This window comes from Oncorhynchus tshawytscha, linkage group LG20 (assembly GCF_018296145.1).
Source record: "Oncorhynchus tshawytscha isolate Ot180627B linkage group LG20, Otsh_v2.0, whole genome shotgun sequence".
Classification (NCBI taxonomy): Eukaryota; Metazoa; Chordata; class Actinopteri; order Salmoniformes; family Salmonidae; genus Oncorhynchus; species Oncorhynchus tshawytscha.
In genome coordinates this window covers 17844678-17867255 of record NC_056448.1, presented here as the reverse complement: position 1 = coordinate 17867255, position 22578 = coordinate 17844678, and the positions used below count along the sequence as shown (strand labels likewise).

Sequence of the window (22578 nt, the reverse complement as noted above, 5' to 3'; positions counted from 1 at the left end):
TCTAAAAACCTGTTTTCGCTTTATCATTATGGGGTATTGTCTGTAGATTGCTGAGGATTCAAAAAAAATCTATTTTAGGATTAAGGCTTTAACTTAACAAAATGTGGAAAAAGTCAAGGCGCCTGAATACTTTCCGAAGGCACTGTGTGTGTGTATTTTATATATATATATATATATATATATATATATATATAAATTTAGTATTATTTTCAACTTAAAACAAATATGCTATGAACGTCATGAAAATTGACATTTGGAAATTGTGGAAAATTGTTGGAATGTTCTGTGCAACCTACTGCATGTGAATTTCACAAGAATATTCTTGAAACATCTCAGACAACTCCCATTACTTAATTAAATGTTCTGGGAACCTTTAAATAACTTTGACCAGGTGCTCTGTCAACATTCTTACAACATTAAGAGAATGTCCTGTGCAACTTAAACATTGTATGAATTTCATCCCAACTGAGCACATTTTGTGTTTACAGAACCTATCTCTTGTAATGTACCCACAATGTTCTGTGAGCGTTTAAAGAACGCAGAAATGCTGTTCTGTCAACATTCTTGCAGCATCAACTGAATGTTTTGTGCACAGTGATACAAATATTATCTGAATGTCAGCACAACTGGACAATTTTTGTGTTTTGGAATCCTACCTCTGGGAAACGTTCTTGTAACATCAGGTGGATGTTTTTTTTTCAACCTAAAATAAACATTCTAGAATCATCCGCACAACTGGGCGGCATTTTATTCGTGTTTTGGGAACATATCTTATGTGGAGTCCCCACACTGTTCCTACCAGACTGTTCACACTACCTAAGGAAACATTCTGGGAACCTTTAAAGAACAGATTATATGTGTTCTAGGAACATTCTTGCAACATAAGGCAAATGTTTTGTACAAATATTCTATAATTATCAGCATGACTGGATAGTTTTTGTGTTTTGGGAATAGTTTTCAGATTCTAGTATAATAGTAAATTTTTGGGATGATCAAGGATGTCAGATTTAGAGCCTTATAGTGCATTGCTCCCCAGCTATTATCTCCATGAAAAGGGTTGGCAGAAACTGTGATCAGATAACCTCAACTTTCTTTCAAGTCTATCCATCCCTCTATTCCCTGGGCTGAACTCCAAAGGACAAGCCAACTCCATAAATCTGCTTCCGCTTCACATCACATGCAACAGTACAGTTTCATGCCCTCTAAGGGGGAAAACTATGGTCATAATGTCTACTGCTAGCAGGTTTTTCAACGTTTATGGACTAGAGTCACGGTTCCACATGACTTTCATGCTCTTTGGAGGCTTTTTTTCATGGTGTGGAACCATCAGGTTCCTCAATGGATGCTATTGTCATCAGCAGACAGAGGATGGGTGGATGGGAGGATGGGTGGATGGGTGGATGGGTGGATGAGTGGATGGGTGGATGGGTGGATGGGTGGAAGGGTGCATGGGTGGATGGAAGGATGGGTGGATGGGTGGATGGGTGTTTCAAGTTTTATTGTTACGTATAGTGAAATGCCTTTCTCGCCAGCTCTTTCCCAAAGATGCAGTAATCAATATCGTTATATCAAAATAGAGTAGAACAAAAACACACGAGAAATAGAAACAAGAACACGAGAAAGTTAGCTAAATACAGTCAGTTCCAGGGTCAATGCCAACACCATATTTTATTACTTTTTGAGGTCGGTTCGGTTTCGATTTGATTATAAAAAATATATATTATTATTATTTGTTTAATTAAATGCACTACTTCATTACTTTATTAGTTCATTCGAAGTCATCATCTCATCTCTATAGAGCAGCTGTCTGTGTTGTGACAAAATCACTATTTTAGTAGTTCTTCAAAGTAAATAAGGCATGCTTTTATGACTGCTGATTACCAACTATCAATCACTTAGATAATGTATTTTCAGGTAGAAATACCTCTCAATTGTGCATCTGTCTCTTTTACATATCAGGCATAAAAGAAACACAGACTGGACAAGTAGGCAGGCAATTAATTATTATCTTTGTAGTTAATTACCATGTTTTCTGTGCTAAATTATGTAAAATATTGACCTGTTGGAAACTCCCTACTACATTGCACAGTTTGGGCTTGATCTGATTTATCTCCACAGAACTGTGCAATGTGCGCATTGAGCTCACAAAAAAAAAAAAAAAACGAAATGGATTCAGGTAATTGAACCGAATGCCGCAGAATTCTATGGCACATTATTTAAGTGTCAGCTATTGTTGCCAGAATGACGCAATTTACCACAATCTGCCACCATCTACCACAAACAAGCTCAAAACTTTTAAAGGAAGAACCACTGTAGGGCAGCGGTTCCCAAATTAGGGGTCGCGACCTCCATGTGTAGTTGCCTGATATGAAAATGTGGTCATGGGAGAATTTCCAAAATCCCCCCTCCAAAAAAAATATATATATTATAATATCGTCTTTGTATCTCAAAATCATTGTATTGTGGTTAACTTAAAAAATTGAAATGAAAATTATTCAAATATAAAATATAAAATTCATCCAGAGAGCGCCCTTAAATCATGGGAAAAGGCCGCACTTGACCATTGTACTTGAGTCATTCCCACGGTGAATGGCTTTGCCCTCTACGCTATGAAACCACACACTATTGCAGAGACTTTGATATCACCAGCCGCAATTGATATGTGAAAATGTGTGGGCACAAAAACTCACATCAATAATACCTTTGTCAGATAACACTGTTTAACTTCTTGCGTCGAGCCATCCCGGATCCGGGATCGTGAATACAGCCTCAAGCTCATTACCATAACGCAACGTTAACTATTCATGAAAATCGCAAATGAAATGAAATTAATATGCTAGCTCTCAAGCTTAGCCTTTTGTTAACAACACTGTCATCTCAGATTTTCAAAATATGCTTCTCAACCATAGCAAAACAAGCATTTGTGTAACAGCTAGCACAGCTAGCGTAGCATTTAGCGTAGCATTTAGCGTTAGCATCAGCAGGCAACATTTTCACAAAAACCAGAATCATTCAAATAAAATCATTACCTTTGAAGAACTTCAGATGTTTTCAATGAGGAGACTCTCAGTTAGATAGCAAATGCTCAGTTTTTCCTGAAAGATTATTTGTTTAGGAAAAATTGCTCCGTTTGGTGCGTCACGTTTGGCTACCAAAAAAAAACGAAAATTCAGTCTTCAAAACGCCAAACTTTTTTCCAAATTAACTCCATAATATAGACTGAAACATGGTAAACGTTGTTTAGAATCAATCCTCAAGGTGTTTTTCACATATCTCTTCATGATATATCGTTCGTTGAAAGCCTCCTCTCTCCTCTCAATCACTGGATGACTGCGTGCAGCTTGTAGATTACGCACCAATTTAGACAAAGGACACCGGGCGGACCCCTGGTAAATGTAGTCTCTTATGGCCAATCTTCCAATGATATGCCTACAAATACGTCACAATGCTGCAGACACCTTGGAGAAACGATAGAAAGGGCAGGCTCATTCCCGGCGCATTCACAGCCATATAAGGAGACAATGGGAAACAGAGCTTCAAAAATTCTGCCCATTTCCTGGTTGAAGTTTCATCTTGTTTTCGCCTGTAGCATGAGTTCTGTGGCACTCACAGATAATATCTTTGCAGTTTTGGAAACCTTAGAGTGTTTTCTTTCCAAAGCTGCCAATTATATGCATAGTCGAGCATCTTTTCGTGACAAAATATTGCGCTTAAAACGGGCACGTTTTTTTATCCATAAATTAAAAGAGCGCCCCCTATATCCAAGAAGTTAACAAAGAATGTATGCTATTGCTAGCAATCAAGAGGAAACTGACTGAACTCAAAAACTCCCCAGATAGACATTAGCTGTGAGGGCCGAGATGCCCATGCATTAATTAACTTACGTTCGCTACATGTCGGGGGATGCTATTCACGGGGACATGTTCTGTCTCACGATTCCTGAGCATGAAACGGCACAGGGGATGTTCAGTGTGCTTCGTGGATATATTGACTGGGGCTCCATCTATGGCAGGTACGGCGGGCAATTCTCTGCACTTTAGTTATGAATGTGTCTCCCTCTGCCATATGGACGCATTGTAGATACACCGAGAGCAACCGTCGGCAAAAGGGCTGAGCATAGGACTCGGAGACATACTGCAGCAGGTAACTTCAATTGTAAACTACATCAAACCACATCCACAGCACACACGCCTGTTTGCAAAGCTATGTGGAGATATGGGATCAGAGCATGACTATTTCAGGTTTGGTTGTTATCAAGGCGGAATGTTGGGAAGATTTTTCACATTGAGAGACGAACTGTTGTCATTCACAATGGACGTGGGAAAAAATGACTCGGTTGACTTTCTTTGTAATGAAAATAACATGTGTCTCCTTGCCTACTGTATGTAACAGACATATTTGGAAAACTGAACAAACTGAACGCAAGCATACAGAGGAAATACAAAAACAGAAGAAAGAATTCTTATTGGAGAGAGTCTTTCAAAAGCCGACCATGCCCCTTCGCCCAGCTGTGCATGTTTTTTTAAAGATAAAAACGGCATCGGTAATCATCCCACACGAGTGATGACTGCTCACCTCCAATGCTTGGAAGAGCACTTTGGGACCTACTTCCCAATCTGTTTGACTGTGATCCTGGCTAAGTTGACAGGCAGGTATGAGAGTTTGAATACCTGATCGAGCTGTCATGTGACCGAATGGGTTCATGGGTCACTACGGAGGAGTTTTGCATTTTAAACAACTGGGAACTTGGAAATCTCCAACTTCTGACTTCAGTTCGTTCAAGACAACTGGGAACGAGCTCCGACTGGGGAAAAATATTTTTGAACGGTCTTCCAACTCGTAACTCAGGCCTCTTTCTAGAGCTCTGACTTCCCAACCTGAAGATCACTGACGTCATGAATTGACCTCGTATTTTTTGGAGTTCCCATTTGTCTTGAAAGCACCATTAGTGCTCTCGTCCAACTAACGATCCAGTTTGGATGTGACAGCATAGATGAGGTGCGCACTGTTGACCACACCCATGACTTTGAGAAGCTCTGACGCGACATGCAACAAGCACACCCATCTCATTAGTGGTGGTGAGATCATTTGTCTTTTGTCAGACTGATTTGTAATTGACTGTCACATCCCCACATTAAAAGTATGTTATGGTGAGTTGAGAAGACAATCAGAAATACTGTTAGAATGTTTTTGAATTGACTGCCCCAGCCCCAAATATAAAAGTAAACATTGGCTGTTAATTACATCATTATTTTCACATGGTTGGGATCGCGAGAATTTTCAGATATCAAAATGGGGTCGTGGGTCAAACAAGTTTTAGAACCCCTGGCAGGGGTAAGGTCACTAGGCATTCTGATATATGATGAACAGAGTAGCATCAGTGTATATGATGATTGTATGTGCGTGTGTGTAGAGTCAGTATGAACATCTGTGCATGTTATGTGTGTGTGTTGGAGTGTGAGTCCTGTGAGTGGGCATTGAGTCAGGGCAACATGTTTAAATACAATAAAAAAATGTGCAGATAGGTGCAGAATGCAGATAGTATCACGACTTAGGATATGACCCAGATGCAGACACAGGAGGCGGATAGTTCGCTTCTCAGAACATTTATTCTAACAAAGGGGCAGGAAAAAGGGCAGGCATAGGTTCATAGTTCAAGGAAGAGTCAAACAGGGACAGAACGGCAGGCAGGCTCAGGTCAGGCAGAAAGATCGGAACCGGGAAGATTAGAAAACAAAAACTTGAGCACTGGTAACACACGGAAAACACGCTGTGGCGACTTGACGAGACAAGACGAACTAGCAACAGACAGAAAACCCAGGTATTAATACACGGGGGATAATAGGGAAAATGGGAGACACCTGGTAGGGGGTGGAGACAAGCACAAGACAGGTGAAACAGATCAGGTTGTGACAGACAGTCAGTGTAGCCATTTTGTTAGCTATTTAGCAGTCTTATGGCTTGGAGAAGCTTTTCAGGAGTCTGCTGGTGTCAGACTTGTTGCTTCGGTACCGCTTACCATGCAGAAGCAGAGAGAACGGTCTATGGCTTGGGTGGCATGAGTCTTTAATAATTTCAGGCCTTCCTTTCACACCGCCTGATATAGAGGTCCTGGATGGCAAGGAGCTTGGCCCCAAGTGATATAATGGGCTGTCCGCACCACCCTCTGAAGAGCCATGCGATCGAGGGCAGTACAGTTGCCATAGCAAGCGGTGATGCAGCCAGTCCACAAGTGTCCAAGAACCTCTTTGTAAGGATTTGAGGGCCCATGCCAAATTTTTTCAACCTCATGAGGGGGGGAAGAGGCGCTATTGCGTGGACCATTTTAACTCCTTAGTGATTTGGACACAGAGGAACTTGAAGCTCTCGATCTGCTCCATCGATGTGGATGGTGGCATGCTTGGCCCTCCATTTCCTGTCGTTGAAGATCAGCTCCTTGGTCTTACTGACATTGAGGGTTGAGGTTGTTGTCCTTGCATCACACTGCCAGGCCACTGACCTCCTCCCTGTAGGCTATTTCATCATCGCTGGTAATCAGGCCTACCACATTCGCGTCGTCAGCAAAATCGATGATGGTGTTGGAGTCGTGGGTGAACAGGAAGTACAGGAGCGTCCCAGGGTGTTCAGTCCCAGGGTGTGTGTGTGCGTGTGCGCAGGGTGAAGTAGGTATCCCAGATGGGTGGGACAACTCTACATGTTTTATGAATGAGATAGTGAAAGACTACCTCTCTAAGCATTGCTGAGGCAGTCTGCTTGTTGTTTATTTTTTTCTGGTTCACTTGGACTACCAAGTTTGGCCGGAGAGCAGGATTTGGGGTTGGGAGGTTGAACCAGGAGCCAATGTGGTCTCTAACACACATCCCCTACTGTCACCTTACAGTAAAAACAACAACATTGCAATATTAGTAGCTGTAGCTGAATTACATTCCTTTTCCCTTTTATTCAAATGACATGCTTCAAGAGGGCCACCATTGTTCCTGTTCCCAAGAAAGCTAAGGTAACTGAGCTAAACGACTACCGCCCCGTAGCACTCACATCCGTCATCATGAAGTGCTTTGAGAGACTAGTCAAGGACCATATCACCTCCACCCTACCTGACACCCTAGACCCACTCCAATTTGCTTACCGCCCAAATAGGTCCACAAGACGATGCAATCTCAACCACACTGCACACTGCCCTAACCCATCTGGACAAGAGGAATACCTATGTGAGAATGCTGTTCATCGACTACAGCTCGGCATTCAACACCATAGTACCCTCCAAGCTCGTCATCAAGCTCGAGACCCTGAGTCTCGACCCCGCCCTGTGCAACTGGGTACTGGACTTCCTGACGGGCCGCCCCCAGGTGGTGAGGGTAGGCAACAACATCTCCTCCCCGCTGATCCTCAACACTGGGGCCCCACAAGGGTGCGTTCTGAGCCCTCTCCTGTACTCCCTGTTCACCCACGACTGCGTGGCCACGCACGCCTCCAACTCAATCATCAAGTTTGCGGACGACACAACAGTGGTAGGCTTGATTACCAACAACGACGAGACGGCCTACAGGGAGGAGGTGAGGGCCCTCGGAGTGTGGTGTATAACCTCACAAAATAACCTCACACTCAACGTCAACAAAACTAAGGAGATGATTGTGGACTTCAGGAAACAGCAGAAGGAACACCCCCCTATCCACATCGATGGAACAGTAGTGGAGAGGGTAGCAAGTTTTAAGTTCCTCGGCATACACATCACAGACAAACTGAATTGGTCCACTCACACAGACAGCATCGTGAAGAAGGCGCAGCAGCGCCTCTTCAACCTCAGGAGGCTGAAGAAATTCGGCTTGTCACCAAAAGCACTCACAAACTTCTACAGATGCACAATCGAGAGCATCCTGGCGGGCTGTATCACCGCCTGGTACGGCAACTGCTCCGCCCTCAACCGTAAGGCTCTCCAGAGGGTAGTGAGGTCTGCACAACGCATCACCGGGGGCAAACTACCTGCCCTCCAGGACACCTACACCACCCGATGTTACAGGAAGGCCATAAAGATCATCAAGGACATCAACCACCCGAGCCACTGCCTGTTCACCCCGCTATCATCCAGAAGGCGAGGTCAGTACAGGTGCATCAAAGCTGGGACCGAGAGACTGAAAAACAGCTTCTATCTCAAGGCCATCAGACTGTTAAACAGCCACCACTAACATTGAGTGGCTGCTGCCAACACACTGAAACTGACACTGACTCAACTCCAGCCACTTTAATAATGGGAATTGATGGGAAATGATGTAAATATATCACTAGCCACTTTAAACAATGCTACCTTATATAATGTTTACATACCCTACATTATTCATCTCATATGCATACGTATATACTGTACTATATATCATCGACTGCATCCTTATGTAATACATGTATCACTAACCACTTTGTTTACATACTCATCTCATATGTATATACTGTACTCGATATCAGCTACTGTATCTTGCCTATGCTGCTCTGTACCATCACTCATTCATATATCCTTATGTACATATTCTTTATCCCCTTACACTGTGTATAAGACAGTAGTTTTGGAATTGTTAGTTAGATTACTTGTTGGTTATTACTGCATTGTCGGAACTAGAAGCACAAGCATTTCGCTACACTCGCATTAACATCTGCTAACCATGTGTATGTGACAAATAAAATTTGATTTGATTTGATTTGAAATGTTTTTGGGTACTGAGGAAATTCCTCAAACATACTTCGAAATGCACACACATTATTTTGAATTAACTGTGTATAAACAGGGATAGTGAATATATATTGTTATAGTACTCAATATCAATTGTCTGCTTACTATGTGGTGACACTCTCCAAGCATACCCCCTTTTAATTTCTCAGGCCCTGGCTAAGTCTGACTGTGTCCACAACTCCCACCCTGAACTGACTGCTGTCTCCATGAGAACCCTGTCTCAGATGCAGCACTGCAGATATTGTGATGAGCGAGAGGCAAGACTTTGCTCTCGCATAGTCACACACTGTATCTATGCAAGTGCACAGGTTTGCTTCACGCTGTTACAGTGTGGTAGGTACAGGACCACAGGTTTGCTTCACGCTGTTACAGTGTGGTAGGTACAGGACCACAGGTCTGCTTCACGCTGTTACAGTGTGGTAGGTACAGGACCACAGGTTTGCTTCATGCTGTTACAGTGTGGTAGGTACAGGACCACAGGTTTGCTTCACGCTGTTACAGTGTGGTAGGTACAGGACCACAGGTTTGCTTCACGCTGTTACAGTGTGGTAGGTACAGGACCACAGGTTTGCTTCACGCTGTTACAGTGTGGTAGGTACAGGACCACAGTTTTGCTTCACGCTGTTACAGTGTGGTAGGTACAGGACCACAGGTCTGCTTCACGCTGTAACAGTGTGGTAGGTACAGGACCATAGGTTTGCTTCACGCTGTTACAGTGTGGTAGGTACAGGACCACAGGTTTGCTTCACACTGTTACAGTGTGTTAGGTACAGGACCACAGGTTTGCTTCACGCTGTTACAGTGTGGTAGGTACAGGACCACAGGTTTGCTTCACGCTGTTACAGTGTGGTAGGTACAGGACCACAGGTGGTAGGTACAGGACCACAGGTTTGCTTCATGCTGTTACAGTGTGGTAGGTACAGGACCACAGGTTTGCTTCACACTGTTACAGTGTGGTAGGTACAGGACCACAGGTTTGCTTCACGCTGTTACAGTGTGGTAGGTACAGGACCACAGGTTTGCTTCACACTGTTACAGTGTGGTAGGTTCAGGACCACAGGTTTGCTTCACGCTGTTACAGTGTGGTAGGTACAGGACCACAGGTTTGCTTCACACTGTTACAGTGTGGTAGGTACAGGACCACAGGTTTGCTTCACACTGTTACAGTGTGGTAGGTTCAGGACCACAGGTTTGCTTCACGCTGTTACAGTGTGGTAGGTACAGGACCACAGGTTTGCTTCACACTGTTACAGTGTGGTAGGTACAGGACCAAAACAGCGGAAAAGTCTACACTCGTGCTCCAGCGCTCTTAGTTGTTGTGGAAATTGACCTGCTATACTGTTTACTTTGTACGTCATATCGCTGAGTCAACCTTTAGCAGCATGCCTCTCTCAGTATATCCACGAGTTCTCATCTGGAAATACAACATTTTCTTGGACTAAGAGACTGTGTAGCTCAATGTTACCCTTTGTTAATGTAATCCTATACAGAGTTAGTCCAGCCAGTGGTGGTTAGGTACACTTGGTTGACACATTGAATTGATTTAGGTTGACCTGAGGTGGTGCATCTGGTACAGTATCTTCCATGTCTCCCATACTGGTACAGTATCTTCCATGTCTCCCATACTGGTACAGCTGACATGTCTCCCATACTGGTACAGCTGACATGTCTCCCATACTGGTACAGCTGACATGTCTCCCATACTGGTACAGCTGACATGTCTCCCATACTGGTACAGCTGACATGTGTGCCAGGGACTTTGGGTTTAAGGACATATCAGGGGGGAAATAAAACATTTTATTCTCCAAATTAGTTTCTTTAGCGCCACAAAAACTTTAAACACAATGGACAACAATTCCTACCAAACAAAATAAGTTATTTTTAACTTCAGGAACATGTATTTTTCAGAACCTCAATTATCTTACATATCATACATTTACATTTGTTTGACTTTTATGTTAGATTCAAGCCTGTGTTTTTTCCCTTTTGGAATATCATACAATATTCAAAACATAAACAAAAAAAGTTCACCTCCCCCTTAAAAGGACCCAAGTTAGAGTCAAAACAATGAAAATATAATTACCATGTTTTTGTGGTGGCAGAATAATTTCTATCAGCAATATTCCAGGACGATCTTGGCCCGACGCCCATGACTGTCATTTGTGATCAGTGGGAGGTCCCTGGTGTTGATGTAATTGTGCCAGGGGAGAAGGAATGACAAAATGCTGGAAAGAAGTATAAACAGTGTCTTGTGCCTTTCTCTGTTGGTTAGATGATACTTGGACACTTTGAAGCAGTGGCATTGCTGCACCATGGGGTAGGCAGGCCGGGCAGCCCAGTGATGTGATGTGTGAGGACAGTGTGTTTAAGTGTGTAAGAGCAGCAGATCTGGCCGGTCTAGCTGCACACGGACTAATACACTACTGGAGGTCAGCAGACGGCTGCAAATACTAACATATACACTCAGTGGACAGTTTATTAGGTGCACCCATCTAATAGCCGGTCGAACCCCCCTGTGCCTACAGAACAGTCTGAATTCTTTGGGGCATTGAAACATTGCTCAATTGGTGTCAAGGGAACTAACGTGTGCCAGGAAAACATTCCCCACACCATTATACCACCGCCACCAGCGTGTACCGTCGACACCAGGCAGGATGGGTCCATGGACTCATGCTTCTTACGTTAAATCCTGACTGCCATCAGCATGACGAATCAGGAACTGGGATTCATCAGACCAAGCTATGTTTTTCCACTCCTCATTTTTCTAGTGTTGGTGATCACTGGAGCTGCTTCTTCTTGTTTTTAACTGGTAGGAATGGAACCCGGAGGGTCGTCTGCTGCAATAGTCCATCCGTGACAAGAACAGACTAGTTGTGTGTTCCCGAGATGCCATTCTGCACACTACTCTTGTACTGCGCTGTTTTTTGCTTGTGTGTGCCCCCTCCTGTTAGCTTGCAAAATTCTTGCCATTCTCCTTCGACCTCTCATCAACAAGTGTTTTTCGCCCACAGGACTGACGCAGACTGGATGTTTTTTGTTTGTCGCACCATTCTCTGTAAACCCTAAACACTGACAGTGGTGAAAAATCCAGGAGGCCAGCCGTTTCTGAGATACTGGAACCTGCGTTCCTGGCACCGACTATCATATCCCACTCAGAGTTTTGCCCATTGCAACATTCAATCAAACAGTAACTCGATGCCTGTCTGCCTGCTTTATATAGCAAGCCCCGGGCCACGTGACTCACGGTCTGTAGGAGCGAACCATTTTCGTGAACAGGGTGGTGTACCTAATTAACTATTTTTTTAATGTTCTGATCCTCATAGACACCTAGTAATGGTTTAGTTATGTTGATTCTAACTTAATTTGAATTAAAATGAAACACTACTAAAATTAGAGCTGAGTTTGATATACTGTAAGCCATAAATTACAGAGCTGTTGACAGGTTTTTCAGACAGTTCTACCACCCTGTTTAAAATGTGAAGTACTGAAGTATCCTAGTGGTTAGAGCATTGGACTAATAACTGAAAGGTTGCAAGTTCAAATCCCGAGCTGACAAGGTACAAATCTGTTGTTCTGCCCCTGAACAGGTAGTTAACCCACTGTTCTTAGGCCGTCATTGAAAATAAGAATTTGTTCTTAAATGACTTGCTTAGTTAAATAAGTGTTGATGAAAAGGTTGTTAGCATAGCATCAACTCCAGAGGAAGTTACTGAACCCTGAAAGGTAATAAAAGTGGTTTCCTTCTTTAAATCCACTCAGCACGGACAGCTAATATTACAACCCCAGATAAGGTTAAACCAACAGTGGAGCCCATCTGCTACAGGCCAGGCGCGGTGTGGTGTAGTGTGGGCTGCCGAGCCTCCCAGTTCAGCCGTGCACTGAGCAGCACTGAGCCCTGCCCCCACAGCTGCTGCTGCGTCTCCTCAATAAACCACTTGAGCTCTGATAGTCATAATTTTTACAGCAGCTCTCAAATAATATCCGCAGGTGATTTATATATTACATAATTAAACAAACAGACACCGTTCAGCTACTGATCTCCGCCACAACCCTACTTTCCTGTTACCACAATGCACATGCAGGAGCTGGGTGGAGTTGGGAGAGAGAGGAGGAGGAGAGAGAAGGGGGGTGCTCTGTTTCCCCACCCTCTGGTACCTCCACGCCTCCGCACGCCAGCCTCACACATCTCCCATCATAGGGAGGGAGGGCAGGAGGAAGGGAGGGAGGGGGAAGGCTTCAGAGCCTTGAGCTCTGAGAAAATAGGAGTGTTACACTCTCTTCACAGAGCCCCAAGACCAGGGAAGGATTTTATCTCTCAATCCTCTGGGACTGAATAAGGCAATGGAAGGGTATTTCTCTAAAAGTGAAGCAGAGAAAAGAGAGAGTAGGTTGTGAGAGAGAGGAAAATGTTGATAGAACCCCCTACCCTACCCTGGTCTCTCTAAGTCTTTGAGATCCAAGGCGGAGATGGAGCTACTAAAAAGGAAACAACCCAAAGCAATAACAACAACACAGACAAACACACCCACCCACCAGCACAACCAGCAACCCTCGGTCCCACCTCACCACGCTCTATTTCCACAACAAAAACACGCAGTCAACATCAGAAGTTCTGTTGGGTCACAGAGACAACACCGAGAGAGAGAGGAGCACACCCAGCACACAGAGGCTTTTAAAGGCTTTCAAATACTCCCTCTGGGCCACCACACTCACAAGCCTCTCAGAGTCAGCCTTAGCCCAGCAAAACAAACAAAAATCAAAGGGAAGGTGGGAGGCAAAGGCTTTTCTTGGAGGTTGAATGGCGAGCAGAGAAAAAAATCTAAGACTTTGAGGTGAGAGGCCCTGGCTCACTGTAGCAGCGGAGGCAGCTAAGGGGAGGACGGCTCATAATAATGGCTGGAATGGAGTCAATGGAATGGTATCAACCACATGAAAACCACGTGTTTATACCATTCCATTGAATCCATTCCAGACAATATTATGAGCCGTCCTCCCCTCAGCAGCCTCCACTGCACTGTAGTATGTGGGTCAGAGCAGTGTTCTCTTCCTGCCTGATCTTTTTCCTCTCATAGAGGATGCATGACTTCCAGAAAGAGACGTTTAAGACATGTTCTTGAAATTATCCTACAGTAGATCTCACTCATCTCACTTTAGTCATGGCTTTAATCATCTTGAAGAAAGTGTGGACTGCCATTGGTCCCAGCTTAGCTGAGACAACCTATCCCAAGGTTGTTTCTGCCCCCCTAACCCCTCCCAGCCCCATGCCACTCAAAAAAAAATCATTTGTTTTTTGAATGACTGAGTGGAAGATTTACAGCCCTCTGCAGGGGGACGACGATGTCGATGTCAGGGTGTCATCTCTCACCTCGTTCGTTAAAGAAAAAAATGGACTGAAGCGATTGGACAGAAGTAAACCATCCATCTCACCAGTAATTAAGCACACCGTCACTGACAAGCCTTGTAGCTGTATGTCTCGCTCTCTGCTCTCCCTGCTGTGAAGGACTAGGCAGGATGAATTATGGTCATCCACAAACCCCTACCCACCAACATCCTCTCTCCACATAATGGATGCTGTTGTGTGGAGTTGTTGGTCACATGGGGAAATGGATTCTGATCTAATTATTGTGTAGCCTACACCGTCTCGTAATATATTGTCCCTAAAGATTCCATGAGGCCGTTCGCCATAATATTTCTTGTTGCTGTTTTGCATCTCATTTGGATCCCATCAAAGATTTCACAATGTAGTAATTCTATGGAATCTAAGAATACAATACTGTCTATTGGTGTTCCTTCAATGGGTAAGAAAGAGAACATGCTCCTTCCTAACATGACTCCTCACTATCCCCAATATGAAGATATCTGTTGGGTGTTGAAACCCTCCGCTGGCCCCCATCACCTTGAGGGGTAAACTTTAGTGTCAAGACGACTTACTCAACTGAGACCGCTCTACTCTGTATCACAGAGGCTCTGCCAAAGCGGACTTTCCTCTGTTCTTATCATCCTATACCTATAAGCTGCCTTCGACACAGTGAACACTTCTCTCCACCCTCTCAGGGCTCTGCATACTCTGCACCACATGCACTTACTACAGGTGTCCCCCAGGGCTCGGTTCTAGGCCCTCTCCTCTTCTCTCTACACACCAAGTCACTCAGCTCTGACATGGTCTCTCGATCATTGCTATGCAGATGACACTCAACTACTTTTCTCCTTCCCCCCTGCTGACACCCAGGTGGCGACACGCATCTCTGCATGCCTGGCAGACATCTCAGCTTGGATGTCGGTAAACCGCCTCAAACTCAACCTCAAACTAACAGAGCTGCTCTTCCTCCCAGGGCAGTCCTACCCGTTCCAAGACCTCTCCGTCGCGGTTGATAATTCCACGGTGTCCCCCTCCCAGAGTGCAAAGAACCTTGGTGTGACCTTGGACAACACCCTGTCGTTCTCTGCAAACATCAAAGCAGTGACTCGCTGCTGAAGCTTCATGTTCTACAACATCCGCAGAGTACGACCTTTCCTCACTCAGGAAGCGGCGCAGGTCCTAATCCAGGTACTTGTCATCTCCCGTCTGGACTACTCTCTGTTGTCTGGGCTCTCCGCCATCAAACCCCTGTAATTTATCCATAACGCTGCAGCCCACCTGGTGTTCAGCCTTCCCAAGTTCTCCCATTTCACCCCACTCCTCTGCAACCTCCACTGCCTTCCACTCGAAGCTCGCATCCACTACAAGACCATGGTGCTTGTCTAGGGAACAGCAAGGAGAAATGCCTCACCCTAACTTTAGGCTATGCTTAAACCCTACACCTAAACCCAAGCACTCCGTTCTGCCACCTCTGGTCTCTTGGCTGTCCTATCCAAACGGGGTCAGCTCCAGCTCATCGCAGTCAAAGCTCTTCTCTGTCTTGACATCCCAATGGTGGAACCAGCTTCCCCCTGACGCTAGGATTGAAAGTAAGTCCCTGCCCATCTTCCGAAAACGTATACTTCTACAAAGAGTATCTGAAATAAGAGATCTCAGTCCTCCTCTCCATAAAAAAAGTTGATCTTGTCTATTCCTACTAGCACTGGCTTTGCTGATAACCTCTTTATTGAGGAGAAACATATTCACTTCGACTGTGATATGTGGTTGTCTCACCTAGCTATCTAAAGATGAATGCACAAACTGTAAGTTGCTCTGGATGAGAGCGTCTGCTAAACAACTAAAATGTAAATGTGTCCTGAGCTATCACAGGCCAGTCAGTCTGTTCTTCCAGACTGAGACATGCTAAGCTGGTTACCTCTGGCTCTCTCTCCACAGACACAGACAGACCAGTCTGAGGCCCATTCATAGGTGCAGTGCTAATGGCAATTTATATGGCTTCTGTCACACTAAGGAGGAATTATCCATATGTTTGATGTGTGATTTGGGTGCAGACGGCCAGTGTGAATGCCGAAAAATGAACAGAACATTTTCTCCTGTGGCTGTTCTCTTTCACATCAAGTCCCTTTTTAATTCTGAGTTCTGCACAATGAGCAGACTCTGTGCTGTGACGGACCTCTCACTCATAAACAATGGATGGAAAAAGCTCAAGTCAAACTGTATGGGAATCTAAATAGGACAATCCTATAGGGTCTGTCCTCTGCAAAGCCCCACATTGAGTCTAGATCTAAGAGAAGGGGGATGGGTTAAAATTCCTCAGTTATGCTCTCCATTGCACTGCGTAAAATGTGATTTGTTTTTGTCCTAAAATCCTTGTGTACACATTATTGTTCCCAAGCATTATAGCTAAGCCTCTCTTTCCATTGGCCACCATTCTTTTCTTTTTTTCAAGATATAAGAACAAAAAAGCGAGCAATGTAAGAACTGGATCTATTTATTTCAACACATTACATTTTAACCAGTGGGGTGGAGGATCTTTTTCAAATGAGAATAAAGAGGCATTCTGAAACCGAGAAGAGAAAGTGTAGGTGAGAGAGAGGGGACATTCACGCTGTGGTGGAAAACGGTTAAGGAAAATAGAGACTGTTTCAGAGACTATTTCAGCTATTTGAATGCAGTATTATGATTATATATTGTAGGGGTTGTTATTTTCTGTTTCACTGTTGGTTAGTTAAAAAGAGCGTGGAATCAGTTGTTTGGAATGGTAATAGTTATTGAGTATTTACCTAGCCACCACCTTGCTGTTTTGTGATTGGTGGAATGTGAGTTCATTGAAAAAGAGAGAACAGTAAAGTAGGTCAATTCATGCATGGCTGTATCTGTGGAGAAGGGTGTAACTGCAGCCCAATATGGCGACCAGAGTATGGGCGCGTCGAAGGGAAAGTACTGCGAAAGTTTGGACTTCAGTTTTGAAGTCAGAGGATGAGTCTAATTCATATTTCATTGTTAGTTTTACGCAGATAATTGTACATTTTCAGTTATAAAACGGACAATTTAAAAAAAAGTATTGATGATGGGTGTACTGTTGCTTAATATGCGTTGTACTGTCCCCCTGATATTGGCTACTAGGTAGCTACTTCCGAAGCCGTTGCCGATTGCCATTCATGCCCTCTCCATTGAGTAGTAGATTGTATGTATTTATCAAGGTGACTAGATGATTGTCAACCATTTTTGCTATTTCTTCTGTAGGCTGCTATCCTACTTGAAATTATTAATGGGAAGTTTTAAAAAATTGCCACGTTAGCTCTCACCAGCGACACTTCTTTTGACACACCCACTCGCCCATACTCCAGTTGTCATATTGGGATGCAGCTACTCGTATCTGTATGCAGTTGATTAAATCAGTCTCCATCCAGTTTATGTTCACATAGAGAGTCATCCATCCACCTTTGAAAGGAACCTCCAACTACATCATAATTATTTATTCTGTGTAATGATTTACATGTTGTGGCATCATGAATCTAAAGCACAGTCATATCATGTTTGACATGTTGTATTTTTAAAATGTATTTTATCCTTATTTTCAATGACGGCCTAGGAACAGTGGGTTAACTGCCTTGTTCAAGGGCAGAACGGCAGATTTTTTTTTTACCTTGTCAGCTCAGGGATTCAATCTTGCAACCTTTCGATTACAAGTCCAACACGCTAACCACTAGGCTACCTGCTGTATGCAGGGCAGGTATGTGAGTCTAGTATGAGTACACAAAACAGAAATGTATAAAACATAATGCTCAAAAGTATACAAAATAAACTTGAAAGGAACCTACATAACGGCTTTGTAACACATCCATAAGCCATATACATACTACATGCAGTACATATTACAGTATCATTCAACACCTGCAAACTGCAGGCCTTTGGGCTACTATGACACTATAGGCTCCAATGAGGAAAACCAAAAAGAGGTAAATCACATGAGCCAACAACATTGTTGGCATAACAAAAAGACTAACAAGTGCTCCAGCCCTGCAGAATATTTATGTTCATTTTCTCTCTAATCGCATTGTCTTCAAAAGAAGTGCACCCAGCGAATGAAGTGGCACAGGCGAACAGCATCGCGTAGCCTCGGCCTCCCTGGTTGCACTCGCAATGGAGGGGATGACACATTTTTGTGTTTCATCTCGTGAAATTGAATATTCTCTCTCATCCTTGGCATGGAACTATAAACGCTTCAGGGTGGGAAAGGGAGGTAGGTTGAGAAGGAGAGAGCCGTGAATTTTTCCCCTCTTTAGGAAACTTTGGATATATTTAGAAAATATGCCAAGGACATTTAAGCATAAAAGCCCAGATGGATAAAGGCACAAAGAAAAATCCCTAAACCGCCAAAACCCGCCCCAGATAAATCACATTATGAAAGAACAGTGCAGACACCTCTATGAAGGCATATAGGCCCAGCATACTGATACAGGTGTTAAAGTTACAGCCACAGGTTCTCTCTCTGTTCAACATCTTAATGCTGTGATTATACTTTACAAAATCACTGCATAAACAGACGTCAACACGTCAACTTGTGATTTCATATTCATGCTTTTCCCCCTATTCAAATCAGGATGGACTGTTTTTCCATGGAATTAGGTGTTTTGGTCGCGATTAACCTATTTTTCAGAAATCCCCAGAAGCATAGCGACTTGACCTTTGACCTCTCACTTTGGACCACTGTCAACGTTAATGTTTTATCAGGAGATCTGAGCTCATTGAACAGGCTCCTTTGTGTTGCTACCACTGAAGCATCAGGCTGTGGGAACCTGGTGTTTCTAAAGAGCCAGTTACCTGCTCCACCACACTGCTACTGCCTTGATCAGCATGTATCATATCATTCAAATAAAGATCATTGAGTGTTCACGGTACACTCCCTTTCCCCACCAGACTGGCTTACCAGGCAGGGATTGGAGAGGGAGTCTGAGTCTTATTATTTGAGGTGTGCCACGCAGTGGAGTGGACACCCTGTCTCAGGGCTGCTCATCAATACTTGTCACTGGGCCTGGCCCATTAGTCAGCAGGCAGATGACGAGACCTCTTGTAAAGGATAGCTGATCCCCCATAGGGAGCCAAGTATCTTCCCAAATGGATGGATGACCCCCAGAGAATCCCACAGTACCAGGTCAGGGGGAGAAGGGGGGTTCCCTGGGTAGTCCAGGGAGGGCTTCTCCTCATTGGGATCCTGGGAGTTGACCTGCCCCCGACCCCGGCTGTACAATGAAGTTAGCCCGCTGATAACTCCCGTACACTTTGACAAAAATGGAAGGTTCTCCCCGTAAAAAAAGTGGGGCCCCTCTGCAGGAGGATGGGATACCCAACAGCGACGCTAATCCCCGGGCATGGTGAGAAGGAGTTGAGGGGTGCGGGGAGGGAAGAAGGAAAGGCAGAGGAGAAAGGATGAAACAAAATCCTAGGCAGCTTTTTGAAGTTTCTGCCGTTTGATTGCATCTCTCTCTCTCTCTCTCTCTCCGCTATGTAATATAAACGACAGGCAGCGTAGCTCTCAGAACCGAGAGGAGGTATCTATCTGTCCGATAGTTGGAGGTGTGATGGATGAACAGCCTTTGATGTTTCAGGCTCATGGTTGATTTCCAGTTAATGCGCCTCTTTATTTAGAAAGATATGCATTGACATTGCATAATATCCGGTTTTCATGATAACAAATCAACTTCACCTAGAAAGGGAGAACGGTGCGTTTATGAAGGTTGTTTGTCCATGGATTCAATTACATGCATAAATGTTTGGCTAATTAACACAAAACATTTATGCATGATGTGATTATTTATCTTTTCTGAAAAGCTAAATTATTTGGGAATCTTATGTACATTTTTGCTTAAAGGACTTCATTTCCACCAGGGAAATAAATCCTAAATTTGCCTTGGAGGACTTTTATACTAGATAAAACTGAAGTGAACAGATATGTGGTGATTCTATTATGTTGAAAATCATCAGACATTTTTTCAATTGACCTCAGAGATGCCATGCAGTTGGAAATCTGCAAATGCCTCACAAAGAGTTTTCCTCATCTGACATTTTCAGAAAGTTCCTTGTTCAGTCAGTCAGTTGGCTGGTAGCGGCAGGGGACCAGGGCAATGCTAATGTGGAGCAGATGTGGCTGTTGATGAGTGGGCTGGAACCCAGGCAAGGGTAGGGTGAAGGGGTAGCGGGGGGGATCAGGTGCGTGTATCACTCTGAGCCTTCAAGAGCTCATACCGAAACGGTAAATTACTTGACTCTAGCTCTGAGGTTACAACCATCTGGCTGCTCGCACAAATGCACTCGAGCTCTCTCAACCCTTCCCCATGAGGTAAAGTAAGGCCCTTGTCAGGGCCGGGGGATGTCTGCTGTGTATAAACCATACGAGGCCTCTTGATCGTTTACTGTTTAACTTCTACCCCAGTCACCTTCCCTTGGCCCTTTGTGCTCTCACAAACACTGCTCAATGGCATTATCATTACAGAGGAAATCATACATATGAAGCCACTTTGCTGTCACTCGCCTCATCGTCTCAGCTCTGTGCTGCAAAGCCAGCGGGGCAGGACATAAGACGCATGTTAAATGAGATTTGCATAAACGGTGTTACCCTGTCATTTATTTATCTTCCACCCTTTATAAAGAAACAGTCTCCGGGTTGTTTGCACAAGGAGTCCCTAAGGGCGTTCCATACAGGTGTTGGCATGTTTTGGTGATTTTATTGTGATAATAATGTAATAATGACATCATGGCCGCACACAGCTCCTTACGATGTCAGGTGAGGGAAACAGGAGGCCAGGGAAGCGGCAGCTCCTTACGATGTCAGGTGAGGGAAACAGGAGGCCAGGGAAGCGGCAGCTCCTTACGATGTCAGGTGAGGGAAACAGGAAGCCAGGGAAGCGGCAGCTCCTTTAAGGGTATTTTTTAGTATAAATCATTTCAGAGAAAAAGGGCTCATGATGTCAGTGTTGTTCTACAAGCAAAGCGAAGGTGGCAACGACTTGGAGTCACTCAAATGCTCCAAAACATCACATGATCAAACATTCTGTCCAGACATGAGAGTATACCTGCTGTCAAGGACATTACCTCTTCCTGTTGACAAAGAAAACAGTGCACATGAACGACCCATCATGGCATGCAGTAGAGCTGCCAAGAAAAGCATAATTTTTCACTGCTGTTTACTCTGGCCACCATTTCACCAATTATCACTGTTAGGTACCTTGAAAGCTCTCATTATATTCCTGGCAGAAAACTATCAACAGCATGTCCTTATTTCAAAATCAGAAGTACAGTACCTTAGTTTAACTTTTACATAAGCAAAGCTATGTCGGTGTCTTGAGCTGCTGTAACCCAGCATAAAACCTAGACCGACCCCAGGGAGATCAAGCAGCCCAATTTTTTGTAATTTTTTTTATTTCACCGTTATTTATCCAGGTAGGCCAGCTGAGAACAAGTTCTCATTTACAACTGCGACCTGGCCAAGATAAAGCAAAGCAGTGCGACAAAAACAACAACACAGAGGTACACATAAACAAACGTACAGTCAATAACACAATAGAAAATAAAAATAGAAAAATCTATGTACAGTGTGTGCAAATGTAGAAGAGTAGGGAGGTAGGCAATAAATAGGCCATAGAGGCGAAATAATTACAATTTAGCATTAATACTGGAATGATAGAGATATTGGTATGCAAAAGAGAGAGGATAAGTAATAATATGGGGATGAGGTATTTGGGTGTGCTATTTACTGTAAGGTACAGTGATCAGTGAGCTGCTCTGACAGCTGAAGCTTAAAGTTAGTCATTTGCAGCAGAGATCTGGAAGGAAAGGCAGCCAAAGGAAGTGTTGGCTTTGGGGATGACCAGTGTAATATACCTGCTGGATCGCGTGCTACGGGTGGGTGTTGCTAAGGTGACCAGTGAGCTGAGATAAGGCAGGGCTTTACCTAGCAAAGACTTATAGATGACCTGGAGCCAGTGGGTTTGGCGACAGATATGTAGTGAGGGCCAGCCAACGAGAGCATACAGGTCACAGTGGTGGGTAGTATATGGGGCTTTGGTGACAAAACGGATGTTACTGTGATATACAGCATCCAATTTAATGAGTAGTGTTCGGGGCTATTTTGTAAATGACAACGCCGGAGTCAAGGATCGGTAGGATAGTCCGTTTTAAAGTATGTTTGGCAGCATGAGTGAAGGAGGCTTTGTTGTGAAATAGGAAGCCGATTCTAGATTTAATTTTGGATTGGCGATGCTTAATGTGAGTCTGGAAGGAGAGTTTACAGTCTAACCAGGCACCTAGGTATTTGTAGTTGTCCACATATTCTAGGTCAAAACCGTCCAGAGTAGTGATGCTAGTCGGGCGTGAGGGTACGGGCAGCAATCGGTTGAAGTGCATGCACTTAGTTTTACTAGCATTTATAAGCAGTTGGAGGCCACGGAAGGAGTGTTGTATGGCATTGAAGCTCATCTGGAGGTTTGTTAGCACAGTG

General features: G+C 44.1%; 1 pseudogene; it reads left to right on the top strand.

Annotated features, from left to right (window-relative positions):
- Positions 1-14963: 14963 nt before the first annotated feature.
- On the top strand, positions 14964-15759 carry LOC121840228 (annotated as a pseudogene).
- Positions 15760-22578: the final 6819 nt, after the last annotated feature.